The sequence below is a fragment of the Lepidochelys olivacea genome (assembly GCF_965140295.1).
Source record: "Lepidochelys olivacea isolate rLepOli2 genome assembly, chromosome: 8".
In the NCBI taxonomy this organism is placed as follows: Eukaryota; Metazoa; Chordata; order Testudines; family Cheloniidae; genus Lepidochelys; species Lepidochelys olivacea.
Window position 1 is genome coordinate 98,448,784 of NC_140418.1, and position 14,597 is coordinate 98,463,380.

General features: G+C 43.6%; 1 protein-coding gene across 3 annotated transcripts in view; it reads left to right on the top strand.

The window, feature by feature from the left end:
* Positions 1-12,768: 12,768 nt before the first annotated feature.
* Positions 12,769-14,597, top strand: part of TTC39A (tetratricopeptide repeat domain 39A) — a 64,061-nt gene continuing 62,232 nt past the window's right edge. The window contains exon 1 of one of the 3 annotated variants that reach the window (XM_084635959.1): positions 12,769-12,866. The gene's annotated coding sequence lies outside the window, so the exon portion shown is untranslated. Of the gene's footprint in view, positions 12,867-13,521; positions 13,570-14,597 lie in introns of those variants that run through there. The other 2 variants (XM_084635957.1, XM_084635956.1) reach the window with 2 other exon arrangements.

Consider the following 14,597-nt stretch of genomic DNA (forward strand, 5'->3'; position numbering starts at 1 on the left):
GCTCTGGCTGGCGCCCACCAGGAGGCGGCTGCTGCCTCAGCCCGAGCCTTGCCCGCTGCCGGAGCACCGCTGGAGTCAGGGCAACCGGCCCCTGCCGCGGACTTCCGAGCCGCCCGGAGACCCGGCAGCCGGAAAGGCGACCCCAGGTCTGCGCCGTGGCAGCCACCCGCTGCCCTGGGGTGCCAGGGGCGCGCAGCTGGGCTGGGGCACCTGGAGACGCTGGGCCCACGGGCCTGGCCACAGGTGTGTCACCTGGAGTCTTGGTGTTGGGCCTCAGAAGGCAAAGCTGGTCGGGGGGGGGCGCGGGCAGCTTGCTGGGCTTGTTCTTGCAGCTTGTGTGCAACAGGTAGCTCCATCCACCCACCCCCAATCCATGGAAACACCTCGTGCTGTCTCTGAGGAGAAGGATACTGTGTTGTCCTAAACGTTTTAAAGCGTTTTCAGTCCGGATTTTGAAAACCATTTCTCATGACATGGTGGCTTGGGGGCACCTGCGAGCCATTCCGGTTTTCTCGGGCACTCTTTTGTAAAGGAAACCTGTGCCATATAGTCATTTAATTTTGAAGGTGGGTTATGGTATCTTAAGGTCAGGGGAAATGGAGACGGTGTGTTTGATGGATGAACAATCCTTGCTTATTCCCAGCTGGTGTTGTATTCTTATATTTTGACATCTAGTTCCTGCTCCCTCAGAGAAGATGGATTTGAGATCAGATGTGTTTTCTGCTCTTGAGCTGGCCTGAGATGCCATCAGTTTAAATAATAATAAAAACTCCATGAGATGAGGAGTCCCTATTTTGGGCTAACAAGGAAATCAAGCTCATGTGATCTTTTAATTGTTTTAACTCAGTTTAAGAACTCTGATGCCTTTTAAGCTGCCTGATCTAATTACTCCAGCAGGGACATGGGAGTCAGATCCTGGGGTTTATTTCCACCTGGCATGCTGATTTTTGTGAACTTTGAGCAAGTTCTTCACTGTCCCAGTCTGTAAAAGGTGCTATTTCAGTACTAAGTGTTTATCATCTGCTCCTTTTTGTTTTGCTCTAACGAGGTTTTTCTGCGTAGATGAGGGTGACCAGACAGCAAGTGCGAAAAATCGGGACGGGTGGGGGGTAATAGGAGCCTATATAAGAAAAAGACCCCAAAATCGGGACTGTCCCTATAAAATCGGGACCCCTGGTCACTTTAGCGTAGACCATTCAAATGAAGGACTTACTTAGCCCCTGGTCCTGCAACAGTTAAATGTAAATTTAACTTGACACAAGTGAATAGTATAATTGAAATCTGTGGTACTACTTACAATGTGTAACTGTTTCCAGGATCCAGGCCTTATTTCTGAGCTTTTGTTTGAGTAGATTTGTCATACCTTAGTAGTATAACATTGTCTCTTACTGTTGCACAGTTCAATATTTTCTCTCTCTTTTTTTTAAAAGTACATTTAGTGTTGCAGGAGGTAAGATTCAGCCCTCTCACATGCACACTTCTAAAACTGATTAAATTCTAGTGTGTGTGTGTGTGTGTGTTGGGGGGTGGTACTTTGGTTAACAAGTGAATCTGTGTTTAAATAATTAGCTAGGATCTGGAATCTTATATGCTCCAGTCTAAAAGTTAGCATATCTTATTTACCTCTGAGAATAGACTCCCCACATAATATGAAGATTCTTGAAATAAACAATTTGTTGTACAATCAAAGTCAATGTAACAAACTTAAAGCTATTGTCCTTTAGCAGACAAGGAAGACATTTACTGATAAAAGATCAGTCTGCGGTACATAGTAGCCTAGAATCTGATGTTTTATAAAGTGGTTTCAGGGTGCATCGACAGACTTGATATATTTTTTTACCTCTTGCCACACATAAGTAACTTGCATTGGGCTTAGTAGGATTTATATGTGCAAACTGAGAGAATAACTTCAATACAAGATTTAAATTGATCTAGAAAAACCATGGCAGAAAGTGTTTCCTGGATTTTAGAGCATAAGTATCTGCCACGGAACTTCCATTAATGTTGGTTAGAGTTGCTGGCGAGGACCAAGAGTGACTGAGTGATTAGCAAATTTACGCTTCCTATAGAACCATTGTGAGGAGCCAAAAATGCTGAGTGTTCTAGTGTGTTTATAACAGCCTTGCACAATTGTACTGGCATATTCTCCTGGACAAGAATTTTTGTAACAGGCTACTAAAATGTCATGGAGTTTGTTTTTTTTCTTTTATTCCCCATTTTTAAGGGTAGATGAGTGGATTTTATGCCTGGGCTAATACATTTTCATGATGATTTTGCAAGGCTGTTACATAATGAAGATTGATTAATGTGGTAATGGCTCAATGTGGTTGTGACCACGTTACACAGGTATTTGTTGGAGAGTAAGTTTTGGGCACAAGAAGGAATGTTTATTCAGAAGCATCAGGTAATTTTGTTTAAATTTTGGGAGACAAGGAATAATGTGCCAGAAATCACACTGACTCAGCTGCTGACGCTTTCAGTACATCCAGTATACTCAATTCTTGTTTCCTTCCTGTAGCTACTGGACCTGACTTTCATACTCTGATCTAACATATGTTAAGTACCCTGGATACTTGGATTTTCATACTGTAAGTCATTGAAAATTACATAATGTATTATGTCTCAGTTGGGGGCAACTGCACATTTATTCACCCTCTGGGGTCTAGCAAGGACACCCAATTTTAGGGTTTTTTTTTGTTCCCCATCTGATACCAGTAGCATGCCAGCAAGAGAAAGATGAAAGGAAGTTCAGGTCCTCTACTTAGCAGGGAAAGGGGACTAATTAGTAATAACACACAACACAAGAAGGCTGAGGTGTTTAATGCCTAATTTGTTTCAGTTTTCACTGAAAAGGATAATTGTGAGCAGATACTTAACACAATTAATATTAACAACAAGGGGGAAGGCATGCAAACTCACAAAGGGAAAGAACAGGTTAAAGAATATTTAGTTGTTAGATGTATTCAAGTCAGCAGGGCCTGATGAATTTCATCTTAGGGTACTTTAGGAACTAGCTGAAGCAGTCTCAGAAATATTAGCAATTATTTTGAGAACTCATGGAGCACAGGTAAGGTCCCAGAGGACTGCAGAAGTCCAAACATAGTACCTGTCTTTAAAAAAGGGAACAAAGAGGACCCGGGGAACTGTAGACCAGTCAGCCTACCTTTGGTACCTGGAAAGCTTCTGGAACAAATTATTAAACTACCGAATTGTAAGTGCCTAAAGGATAATAGGGTTATAAGTAGGGCCCTACCAAATTCATGGTCCATTTTGGTCAATTTCACGGTTGCAAGATTTAAAAAAAATTAAATGTCATGATTTCAGCTATTTAAATCTGAAACTTGACGGTGTTGTATTTGTAGGGGTCCTGACCCCAAAAAGGAGTTGTGAGGGGGTCACAAGGTTATTGTTCCGGGGTGGGGAGGTGGTACTGCTACACGTACCTGTGCCCTGCTGCTGGTTGTGGCGGCCGGAGAGCGGCGGCTGGTGGCCGGGATCCCAGCTCTGAAGGCAGAGCGGCCGCCAGCAGGAGTGCACAGGTACGCATGGCATGGTATGGTAGTGCCATCCTTACTTCTGCGCTGCTCCCTGTAGAGCTGGGCCCTCAGTCAGCAGCCGTCACTCTCCAGCCGCCCAGCTTTGAAGGCAGCAGCGCAAAAGTAAGGGTGGCCTGGTGTGGTATTACCACCTTGCTTCTGCTGGCGGAGCGCTGCCTTCCGAGCTGGGCACCCAGCCAACAGCTGCCGTTCTCTGGCCACCCAGTTCTGAAGGCAGGGCAGAAGTAAGCGTGGCAATACTATGACTTCCCTAAAATAACCTTGTGACCCCCCTGCAACTCCCTTTTGGGTCAGGACCCCCCAATTTGAGAAATGCTGGTCTCCCCATGAAATCTGTATAGTATAGGGTAAAAGCACACAAAAGACCAGATTTCATGAGGGGGAGACCAGACTTCAGAGTCCATGATGCATTTTTCATGGCCATGAATTTGGTAGGGCCCTAGTTATAAGGAATTGCCAGTATGGATTTCTCAAGAACAAATCGTACCAAACCAACCTAACTTCCTCCTTTGACAGAGTTACTGGCCTTGAGGATAGAAGGGAAACTGTTGTTGTGCTAAATCTAGATTTTAATAAGGTGTCTGACACAGCCCTACGTGACATTCTCCTACGCACGCTCGGGTAATGTGGTCTAGATTCAATTACCATAAGGTGGGTGTACAGCTAGTTAAAAACCCATACTCAAAGAGTAGTTATCAATGGTTCACTGTCAAAGCATCTAGTGAGGTCCTGCAGAGATCTGTCCAGGGTCTGATACTACTCAATATTTTCATTAATGACTTGGATAATGGAGTGGAGAGTGTGCTTATACATTTTCAGATGAAACAATAGGAAGGGTTGCAAGCACTTTGGAGAACAGGATTAGAATTCAAAATAAACTTGACAAATTGGAGAATTGGTCTGAATTCAACAAAATCAAATTCAATAAAGGCAAGTGCAAAGTACTAACTTAGGAAGCAAAAATTAAATGCACAACTACAAAATTGAGAATAATTGGCTAGAGGGTAGTATTCTGAAAAGGATCTGGAGGTTGTAATAGATCGCAAATTGAATGAGTCAACACAGTGATGCAGTTGTGAGAAAGGTTTATGTTATTCTGGGGTGTATTACACAGATAGTAGATGTACTGTCTTACTTGGCACTGGTGAAGCCTTTGCTGGAGTACTGTGTCCAATTCTGGGTGCCACACTTTAGGAAAGATGTGGACAAACTGGAGTGAGTCCACAGGAGAGCAACAAAAATTATAAAAGATTTAGAAAACCTGATTTGTGAGGAAAGGATAAAAACTGGGCATGTTTAATTTTGAGAAAAAAAGACTGAAGAGTAGCCTCATAAGTTTTCAAATATGTTAAGGGTTGTTATAAAGAGGACAGTGTTCTCTATGTCCTTCTGAAGGTAGGACACGAAGTAATAGGCTTACTTTGCAGCAAGGGAAATTTAGTTAAATATTAGGAAAATCTTTCTGACTCTAAGGATATTTAAGCACTGGAATAGATGTCCAAGGGAGGTTGTGGAATCCCTGTCATTTGAGGTTTTTAAGAACAGGTCACATAAACGCCTGTCGGGGATGGTTTAGGTATACTTGGTCCAGCTTCAGCACAGGGGGCTGGACTAGATGACCTCTCAAAGTTCCTTCTAGTCCTGCATTTCTTTGATTCTGTGACTTTAAAAAAACAACAACCCAAAAACAACTGGTTAAAGGCACAAGCAATCATTCAGTGTGTCAGAATATTTTGTATTATTCTTATTTATTTTAGTGCTGTAGAGGTACACAGAACTGTACAGAAACTTATACACAATTAATGTTTTGTTTTCCATTTCCAATACATCTGATCATTGAGCAATTTATTTTGAAACTTATTTGTACAAATTTAATTAAAAGGGAATTAAAAACATGTTGCTCAATAGGGAACTACAAGAAAATGCAACTAATTGTCACAAAACACACAAACCCCAAAAGAACAAGTATTAAAAACTAACTCCAATGTAAACCAAATTTTACAAATGCACCTGTAAGAAATGTACTGTATGTATGTTATGATCAACTAATCAATATTTATTCCAATAACCAATTTATTGTTAGAAAACCTCTAATTTCATCCATCTCGGTCCAAAGAGTTTTGCCTACACAAAGATTGCATCTTTCTGGTGAAAAGGGCCATTGTTGGTTTCAATTAAAGGAAGAAGGAGCTGTTAGAACTTGTTAATCATTAGTGCTGAGTAAATGGTTTACAATGAATAATTTACCCAACATATATAGCTTCCTCCTCCTCACAGAATATCCATGAGCAGATTGTAGTTTTCTGGAATGAATTCATTGTATAACAATGCTTGAAGTCGATTTTTTTCTGTGCATTGATCTTCAACAGTTTGCTGCAAGTGTCTGATATCTGAGCTATTGTTATCTTGTGGTTGGTCAGATAATTCACATGGTATTTTCTTTTCCTTGACTGGATGAGCATGCAAGCATTTCTAGTGGGAATAGTCACCCATGTAACATTGCAGTTAGCATTCTGTGAACATTCATGCCAATAAAATCTCAATTGTTCAAACGTTCACAAAAAAGGAACACACAAGTGGCATGAGTATTGCTGAAGCAAAGCTATTTAAAAGTAAGTGAATTTATTATTCTTTCTTTCAAGTGCTTGTCCAAATGTGGCAACAGAATGTAAATAAGTCAGTGGCAGAACCCAGGTCTCAGGGCTTACAATGCAGTTTCCTATCCACTGAATCACACTGCTACATTTCACTGTTTTATTTATCCAGAAGTCCCATGGACAGCTAGGCCAGAAACCTGGGAAGAATCATTTAGCAGAGTGTTGTAATACTGCTTAGATCGTGTGATTTTGTAAATGGATGTGCTAAGTTTTAGAACAGTATGCATCTCCTAGAACAAAGGTTCTCAACCTTTGTCTTTCTGAGCCCCCCCCCCCCATGTTATAAAAACTTCAGGGCCCACCTGTGCCACAACAACTGGTTTTCTGCATATAAAAGCCAGAGCTGGCGTTAGGGGGTAACAAGCAGGGCAATTGTCTGGGGCCCCATGCCACAGGGGCTCCTGCGAAGCTACATTGCTCAGGCTTCAGTTTGAGCCCCAGGTGACAGGGCTCGGGGCCCTGGGCTTCAGTCCCATGCGGTGGGGCTTTGCCTTTCTACCCTGGGCCTCAGCGAGTCTAATGCTAGCTCTGCTTGGCGGCCATCCTGAAACCTGCTCATGGCCTCCCTGGGCGCCCCGGAGTCCTGGTTGAGAACCACAGTCTTAGAACAGCTGGCAAAGGGTTCAAATAGATTATTATCCAACTGCTGACCAAGTTCTTCTAAATCCAAGAACTTTATCACATGTGTGTCTTCAGTAGAGAAGAGGTGAGGAACATGGGTATCAAATCCTTTCATGTTGCCATATTATTATTTATTGTTATAATGTATTGTATTATAATAGCCCCCAGCAGCTCTTGTCATGGACCCAAGAGGCCATTATGCTCATGCTGTATAAAACACAGAACAAAAAGATGTCAAATGTGGGGCATTGCCAGCTTTCTATGTAGAACCAGAAGGGATATTGCTGTCCTGCAGATGTACTAAATGGTCTCCAGATGTTGGTAGGAACCGGATATGTCAAAAATGATTTTGTTTTATATGCATATTCATTCTTGAATTATTTATAAGCTTCTAAATTGGCTGAAAAAGGAAAGAGTAATTTTTAAAAACCATTGTGGAGGCTGATTGTTAATTCTCTCTCCTTTTTGGTGGTCACGAGATGGCTGTTCATATTAGGTTATTTCTGATCTGACTCCACTTTTGGAGTGTTTGTAAAATAGAGAAGAAACTCTTCCCAAATGATTGAAAGTCATTATGCATTGAGGAAATCAAAAACTAGTCTCTGATTCATACTGTGTTTATGGCACTACAGTATTACTCAAAGCAGTGAGCCATTTAAAAAAAAAAATCTTTAAATGGAAGAGATGTGCCCTGATATCCCCTATATTGTCTGTGATTGCCCAGGGTTATTGTGCTAGAAGCCAGTATTATTGGCAGTGATGGCCATATATATGGCAGTATTTCTGAGAATTACATGGTGGAGGCGGATCCGTAGTATCACTGATTGCACATACAGTCTTTAGTGGCTTGGGCATCAAAACAAATTGCAACAGTTCTGTTTTGCAGTGGAGATGTTACAGTCTACTCATTTTTGCTTAGTCAATTCTTAAAGGAAACCTGCATCCTTTGGTGGGGTTCACTTGGCTTTGGGGAGAAGCATTTCTCACCTTAGATGAACTGTAAAATACAATTGGAAATAAGTGTTCTTTTAAAATTGCATTGGTCATTTCTGAGCCTCCTGCGAGCTGTGGCCCACTGCTAAATCTCTACAGCAGCAGGAGAAACCAAGATTGCAACAGTATAATGTTCAGGGCTCAGTAATCGGGTAAGTAGGTCACTTTCTGGCAGCACTAGTGAAGGGAATTTATCAAGCGTATTAACTGCTGAGGAAATCAGGTTAAGAGCTACAGTTTTTTTCCCCAAACAATGGTAAGACATGTGCTAGCTCAGGCTAGTCCATTCTCCCAGTGCACATGAGAGTTATATGCCACTTTTAATTGTACTTCGCTTACACGGTATAGGCATTCTCCTGGGACAATTGAAACTACATGTGCTACATGAACAGAGGGGAAACTTAGTTTAAGGAGAAGAAAGGCCCTAAACAATATGCAGACCAACCCATTGGAAAACCAAAACCCAACAGTTGGTAGTATAAGCCATGTTTTAACTACTCTACCAAATAAGCTCTCCCATTGACATAGCACTGTCTACAGTGGGGGTTAGGTTGGTATAACTCACTCAGGGATGTGGATTTTTCACATCTGTGACATACTGATGTAAGTTTCTAGTGTAGACCTGGACTAAATTTAGGTAACAAAGGGAGGTTGAAGCTGTATTGCCTGGTGCTGGAGAAACTGTGACGAGATTGTTCTGATGGGTTTCCCACTTGTGAATAATTGATCACTACTCTGAGTCTTTTGCCTTAATACATATTTGTTCGACTCATCTGCTGAGTAAGTGAACCTGAGTCCAACAGTGTGGAGAGGCTGCAGTCAGGATTGGGGCCCCATTGTGCTGGTGCCCTACATAGGAAGAGAGGGTCCCTCCCAAAGCGTTATTGAAAGGATTAGTGTTAGGGTATAATTTCAGTATCCTCTTATTCAGGATTTCCTAGCCCAAATATCCAGCCCAACCAACTGGGTTGTGTACTAGGGAGTTTCTTTGGGGGTAAATAATCCTTCTCCCAGCGCTGTGTTTTGTTGTTGGTGTATATGTCTTGCACTGTGTGCGCAAATGGCCAAGACCTCTGTTTAACATCTTACTCAGAAGATTTCATCTCCAGTAACTTAGTGCCCCTGAGCAACATCCCAGGGCATTGATTTCAATCCTGACTTGGAGAAAGGAGCACCACCTACTGAAACACCTGTATTCCCTGGGGCTGGAGGCCGGGGGGGGGATGTCTCCCATCCAAGTGCCAACCTAACTCAACCTTGCTTAGTTTGAGATCAGACTAGATCGGGAGCTGCAGAATCTCTGGGTAAACCTCATCTGACTGTTTGTCTTGTAATACATTTTCCCCAGTTAAGCTATTCAGGCCTCAGACCTAAATAGACTTCTGCGAATACTGTGGATTTATAGTGAATCTTGATGCAGCTGTCTAAAATATAAAGCACTTACCCCTACATATATAAGGGCTGAAATGATGGAGAGAGTATTTTTATATGTTAGTATCTAAACTAATTTAACCTGTTTTTATTTAATTGTTTTAATACTTCTGCATGTTTTGGAGGTAACATTGAAGGGACCACTGTAAAGACTAGGAGGCCCAGATTAGACCTACCCTTTTGTCTGCTTGCAGAGGCAGAAGGTATAATATAATTCTTGGGGTTAAATCCTGGCTGTTGAAATCAGTGGGGTGAGGATTTCCCCTTCTGTGTTTAACTTTTTCAAAATACAAGCGTCAAGACTTTTTTTTTCTTGCGGGGGAGAGAAGACCAGTGCCCCAGGATGGAACTGTAATTTTGCAATAACAGATAAGTATGTGTGCAGCATAGCACTCAGTAGCAACCTTACAATAATGAATCAGTCTGTACCATAAACACAGTGGCATGAAAAAATCTGTAAAGAAACAGATTTAAATTTCCCTTTTCCAAAAGAGAATAATTTTTAATCATGAAAAGGACCTTGATTCTGTGTTTATTTTACCATTTAAAAATATATCGGCGGACTAATAATTAAACTATTTTCTGTGTTGCACCTATGGACAGTACTGCTGTAGGCACTCAGAGGTTGATATTTAAGCAAAAAGAGCCCAATCAAACCATGTGCTGAGCACTTCTGCAGAGGTGCTGAATATTCTCAATTCCCACTGAAGTCGATAGGAATAGAGGGTGCTCAGTACATCACAGGGTGTGTTATAATTATTTTTGTAAAGCACACCTGCAAAGGTCCCCAAGCCAGAGTATGATGATTTCATGAATAAGTAATAAAAACCACAAATGAAAACAATATAATTGTCCTTCTAAAACCTGCAAACAAATAGAGCAAACTAGAAAGGGGATTCTAGGAAAGATGGACAGGAGAAGGTCCTAAATATGGAGGTACTGGTTGTTTTAACTAAAACAAAACCAACCTTAAAAAAGGGTTATGATGTTTGGAAGGGAGGGGTTGAGACAGCTGTATAGAGAGCAAATTGCACCCTCTAGGGGCTAGCTCAGTGAAGGCTGTGATAGTGGAATTCGTAAAAGGCAGGTGGTTTTAAAGCACAGATACTTGCCAAGTCAAGGCTTGAGGAAGACATGTCAGAAACAGCAAGAGCCTCCACCATATAAGACCAACAAAGTCAACTTAAAATCAGTTGGAAACTTTATAGGAAGCCAGTTAAAAGGATGCATAATCTTGTCTCAGCTCAAACCAGTGAGCAAAGGTGCCACTTCATTCTAAAGAAGCTGCATATAGTAGCTAAGCTCTGCAGGGAGGAATTAAAATAATTGTGCCACACTCTTGACACAGCTTTCCATATGATGGCAAATGTACCAAGAATTTTAACCAGGCACACTAGCTATTATGTAATAATTCACACCGACTTTGTTGTCATAGCACCTAGGCATGAATTATTACACCTTCACTAAACCCCTCAAATATTCTCTTGACATTTTCTCTGATACATCAGTGTATAATTAGTGTGTGTATCGATACACACACATTTTAATATAATAAAATATAGCATATGTACATATATAAAACACATGAATGAAGAAAAATAAGTGTTTTTTAAATCAATAACTTTCCTCCATACAAATGTGGCATTAGTAGAAAAGAGAGAACCTATTACTAGCTGAGAGGGGATGATTTTTTCCTATTTTCTATTCTACATAAATCTGTATTCGCTTTAGGTCTGAGTAGAAACCTAAAGCAGTAGTTCTCAACCTTTCCAGACTACTGTACCCCTTTCAATAGTTGGATTTGTCTTGTGTACCCCCAAGTTTCACCTCACTTAAACTACTTGCTTACAAAATCAGATATAAAAATACAAAAGTGTCACAGAACACTATTACTGAAAAATTGCTGTCTTTCTCATTTTGTCTGTATGAAATTTTAGTTTGTTCTGACTTTGCTAGTTCTTTTTTGTAGGCTGTTGTAAAACTAGGCAAATATCAAGATGAGTTGATGTACTCCCTGGAAGACCTCTGTGTGCCCCCAGGGGTACATGTACCCCTGGTTGAGAACCAGTGACCTAAAGCATGAGAGTGCTCATGTTGTCTTAAATGTTAGCAGCTCTCCCTAGTTGCTAGTATATTTTCTGAAACTCCTGCACATGGTTACTTGAAAAGGGTTCAGATTGCAATTTCTCCTTTCAGTGTCATGTCTAGGGTAGCAGAAAAAATCCTGGCACCCAGCCACATGCACCAAACACTAGATGGCAGAAACTGATACTCTTGTATCTATTGGCTTTAAAGCTTCAATGGGTGGTCGATTTGTTATTTGTAGTACAAATAGGGTCTACAGCAGTAGTTCCCAAACTTTAACAACCCATGAACCCCTTTCACTAAAATGTCAAGTCTCGTGAACCCCCTCCTAAAAATGAATATTTCCAGGGATTTTCTCCCTTACCTCAGCATAAATTATAAAAGCAGTGATCTTGGAAACATAAAATTTGTTTTTATGACATACTTAGTACACACTATTTCTTATCGTTTATCATTACAGTATTTTTATTACATTATAAAATCGGCAACACTCTTCCAAGATCTCTTTTTTAGCTTGTATGACTTTTAATTAAGGCTGTTATAAGACAAGGCTCCTATCAGAGGCTCCAGTAGACAAAAGCGGTGCAGGGATGAAGTCCCTGCGCACCCCGAGGCCTGGGCGGGGCACCGCCAGAAAAGTGCAGGGGGCCCGTGGGGGCTGCTGGAAAAAAAAGGGGGGTGGCACCGACACGGGGGGGGGCACATGACCCTCGTCGCCCTCTCCCCATACTGGCACCTCTGGCTCCTATGTTTCATCAAGGAGTATCAGATGTGAAACAGCATGAAGGTATTTAAGAAGCCAACTCAAAGTGTTCCTCTTACACAAGCAGTCAGGTCTTGAACAGTCCAGGCAAACCGCACGTTACAACAAAGCTTAAACTTGTTCTTCATCATAATTTAAAAACAACACTAGCAGCATGTTTAATTTTAAAAACAGCAAAAAATATCCACCTCCCTTTCCATTTCGTATAAGGAGTCTTGAAGTTTAAATCTCCTCAGTGTGATAGATATGCTCGCTTTGATCTGCGTAGCTCTTGGAAGTCCAGGGGCTCCGGGCTGCTGGCCCCATGCTGGCCGGGATCCCTATGGACAGCTCTGTCCACCATTAGGGAATTTTTTCCCCGAGAATCTCCTGTAACATTTTGTGAACCCCCAGGGGTTCACGAACCCCAGTTTGGGAACCACTGGTCTATAGTGTGCTAGATGTTGTCCAAATGTACACAGGAAGGCCCAATTCTTGTCCTGGAGAGCCTATAATTAAGGCTACGATTATGTCACGGACATCGGGGAAATCACGGAATCTGTGACTTCCAGCAACTTCCATGACATCTAGGACCCCTACATCTGACCAGCCACGCTGTAGCGTGATAAACGGCTATCTGACTGAATTTGCTACTTAGAGTGTACTGAGCATGCTCAGTAACATCTGCTGAAGCCAGCAGCTGCGGGCAACGGGACCCCCCACAACTGACTGGCTGCCGGCACAGGTGGAGACCCCTGAGCTCTCCAGCCCCCACCACTGGTAGGTCCCCCCCACTGCAGCTGCTCAGCCTCTGCGAGCAGCCGGCACCCCTATCCCCAGCAGCTCCCAGCTGCCTCCAACGGCAGCAGAAGGATCCTGGAGCTGCTGGAAGGGCCCCCCACAGCTTCCCAACAGCCAGCAGAGGTGGCGAGGGGACTCTCTTCAGCTCCAGCCCTTCAGGGCAATGGGGACCCTGCAGTTCCCATATGCTGCAGGCAGGGGGAGGGGGCAGGGTACTGGACCCTCCTCCCTCCCCTTTTGTCAGGGATGATTTTAGTAAAAGTCAGGGACAGGTCACAGGCAATAAACAAACAAACAAAAAATCACGGAAGCCGTGACCTGTCCCTGACCTTTACTAAAAATGTCCATGACAAAATCATAGCCTTACTTATCAAACTCCAGGCAAAGGCTGGGGGAGAGGGCTAAAACATACAATCAAAACATTAAGCTGCCCCTCTAGCCACCATTACTAGTGTCGAAGGGTACATCAGCTTCACAGCTTGTTGTTGTTTAATGTTTGTTACAGTAGGGCCTCAGGGCTGACCAGGGAGAGGGCCCCATTGTGCTCGGCACTGCCCAGGCACAGAACAGCACAGTCCCTACCCTGAAGAGCAGTGATGTGAATAGAGCAGACGGACGCGCGGTGCGGGAAGGGGGTAGGACACACAAGCAGTGTGACCAGTAGGAGGGCAGCAAACGCCAGGTTAGGTCCATGAAGCTAAATGGGAAGGGGGGGGGAGAAGTGAGGGGGGCACGGCAGGAGAGAATGGGATAAGAGGGCAGGGGCACTGGAACAGGGGGGACCGGGGGCCATGGCCCCCTCACTTTTAGCCCTCCCTCTTTTTACCGGCCGTAAGGGTGAGCGACAGGGAGGAGGAGTCTTGGGGGGAAGAGGCAGGATGGGGGGGTGGGGCCATGGTTCGGGCACCGGTGCTGCCCCCCCCCACCCTGCTGTTAGGAGGCTTCTGCCACCCCTGTAAGCTGAGGTGAAGAGACTGGGAGGGTTGGCGCAAACAGCCAATCAGCACAGGGAAGAGAAAGTCCAGTCAAAACTAGAAAGTTCTCCCAATGGCTGAAGGAACAGATCTCCCGCCTTTGGCTGCTTCTGCTCCTACTGCCTGGAGTTTCTTGGCAGTGTAGGTGCTGGACTTAGGGGTGCTGGGGGCGCTGCCGCAGCCCCTGGCTTGAAGTGGTTTCCATTCTATCCAGGATTTACAGTTTGGTTCAATGGCTCGGAGCACGCCCAGTATAAACATTGTTCCAGCGCCCCTACTTGGCTGGCTCTGCAGTTTTCTCCCAAGTCCATGCGGTGAGGGGGCGGGTGTCTACACCCACTGTACCATTATGGGTCCAGCAGGGGTGCTGGGGCGGGGACGGATGGCCCTAGGTGTGTGGCCCCATATTAGCACCCCCCCCCCCCAAATGCAGAAATCCCTGTTTAGTTGCTTCTGCCCCTACTGGCTGGAGTCTCTGAGCAATGCCTAGCCCTGCAGAGGGCGTGATTCCCAAGTCACTCATGCATAGGATATTGCAACTGAACTACAGAAACTCCCTTTATTGTATCATAATGGCCAATCAGTGAATATGTCATGCTCTGCAGGCAGGCAGACTATGCCCTGCCTTGCGCTTAGTGTGACTGTCATTCTGAGCTGGTTAAGTGGTGTTGAGTGCCTGCTGCTGCTAGATGTCTTTTGGTAATTCACGCTGCTGATTTCCACACTCACTATACAG